The sequence below is a fragment of the Condylura cristata genome, unplaced genomic scaffold, assembly GCF_000260355.1.
Source record: "Condylura cristata isolate star-nosed mole 26May11 unplaced genomic scaffold, ConCri1.0 scaffold00014, whole genome shotgun sequence".
Lineage (NCBI taxonomy): Eukaryota > Metazoa > Chordata > Mammalia > Eulipotyphla > Talpidae > Condylura > Condylura cristata.
Genome location: NW_004567115.1, coordinates 42,215,179 through 42,217,316, shown reverse-complemented (window position 1 = coordinate 42,217,316; position 2,138 = coordinate 42,215,179).

The window sequence follows — 2,138 nt, the reverse complement described above, 5'->3', positions numbered from 1 at the left end:
CGCCATGTGGTCACCTCCAGGGCAGGCGGGGATCGAACTCATGCGCAAGTGGCTTAAGCTTCTTTGTGCTGTGTTTTAACCCGCTGCGCCACCAGGAAGGGCCAACTATCTATTTCTTAAGAAAACTTTCTGTTTAGGACAAATCATTGACTAGAAAGGTTAGAAGACTCCAACCCACTCTTGGCCACTGAAAGCCCTGCACTACATTTCTTGCCAATAACCATTGGCCTAAGCTTGAGGTGACTTTACTATGGCTCAGGTTCAGCTCACTCTCCCCTGGAGTCATTTCCATCCTCGTGTTGTTTCTCTTGTAGAAACAGGTGCTTCTACTTTACATAATAAATATTTATATAGCTTCAAACCACTGGTACTAAACATTAATTTTTAGTCATTTAGTTCCTCTTTTCTTTGTGACAATGTGACAGGCTCTGGAATATGTGAAGAAGCTTTGAATACCTTTTTTTTTTCTTTTTTTCACAACTTTTTTTAATGCTCTTGTGACTACTCTTTAGTAACACCATTTCTAGCCACTTTGTAAAGCCACTCTCTTCCAAACACACTTCATTTACCCATGTACCTCTTAAAGAATGGTGCCAACACGCTTTGTAATCAGAAGTTACTTCTACTAATAATAATTTTCTAGTAAATCTAATGTTTTTTTTAAAGATTTATTTATTTGTACATACAGAACTGGGGTACAGGCCAGAGATGCGGAGGGTGAGAGGATTCACCAGAGGCAGATTGGGGTGCAGAACAGGCAGATCTCCTCAACTGAGGAGAGCAGCGGGCGGGTCAGGAGAGGTCTGCCTCACCATGTGGTCACCTCCGGGGCAGGCGGGAATTGAACTCATGCAGAAGTGGCTTCAGCTTCTCAGTGCAGTGCTTTAACCCGCTGTGCCACCAGGGAGGGCCCTAATGTTTTTAAAGATTTATTTATTTATGCATACAGGCCAGAGGTGCAGGGGCTGTAAGAGGATTCACCAGCGACAGAGTGGGGAGCAGAACAGGCCGACTGACAAACTGCAATGCTGAGGGGAGCAGCGGGCTGGTCAGGAGAGGTCTGCCGCACCATGTGGGTCACCTCTGGGCAGGGATGGAACTCATGCTGAAGTAGCTTTAGCTTCTAGTGCTGCACTTTAACCCACTGCACCACCAGGGAGGGTCCGTAATTCTAATGTTTTAAGGATATAATCGGAAACATAAGCAAACCGCTGTGCATCATAATATTCACACAGCATTATTTATAGTATTTTAAAATAAAATCAAACAAATAACAAACCCTAGAAATCTGATAGCAGAATTGAGGCTACCTCAAGAGAGTGAGAGGTGGGAGAGCAAAGCAGGGAGGAGAAACAACTGGCTATGGTGGAAGACCACGGGTGCCTTGGTAGTGGGTAAGGGGTGGTATGGTAATTAATACCTCAAGGGCATGATCATATACCTCTAAGTTGTGTACAGTGTTCTAAACCATGGTACAGCAATTCAAATAAATAAGAAAGGAAAGAGCCTTCCCTTGTGACGTAACGGGTTAAAGCACAGCACTATGGAGCTATTCACAACCACTGCAGCACAGTTCGATCCGGCGAGGGAGCTGACCCACACAGCAGGCCTCTCCGGTCTCTCCCGATGCTCCCCTCAGTTGTGTGTTTCAGTTGACCTTCCAGTTCTGCTCCCCACTCTCTCTTGTGAATCCTCTCACCCTCACACCTATAGCCTAAACCCCAGTTCTTATATAAATCTTTTCTTTAAAGAATCAAAAAGCAGGTATGGTAGAGTGTACCAATATGATACTGTAATATGCTGAAATATTTTCATATGTTTAAATGGCATTTAAAAGTTTATTGTGTATTTTCAAGCGGAGAGAAAGACAGGTCGCCCCCCAAATGTGAGGCAAACGTGATAACTACCACACTACGGAAATGCTGCCAACCCCAAAATGTATAGTAAGATAATTTATGTGGACTTACCTGTGTGTGTACATAAACCTGAAAGGACACAGAACAAATGTTAAGAGATTCTCTCTAATCAATGGAATTATAAATGACTTCCACTTGAAGGATTTTCTGTGCTTTCTGGATTTCATGCAGTAAAAAGGTATATTACTTGGTCATGACTTTTTGCACTGCTAAAAACTGAAA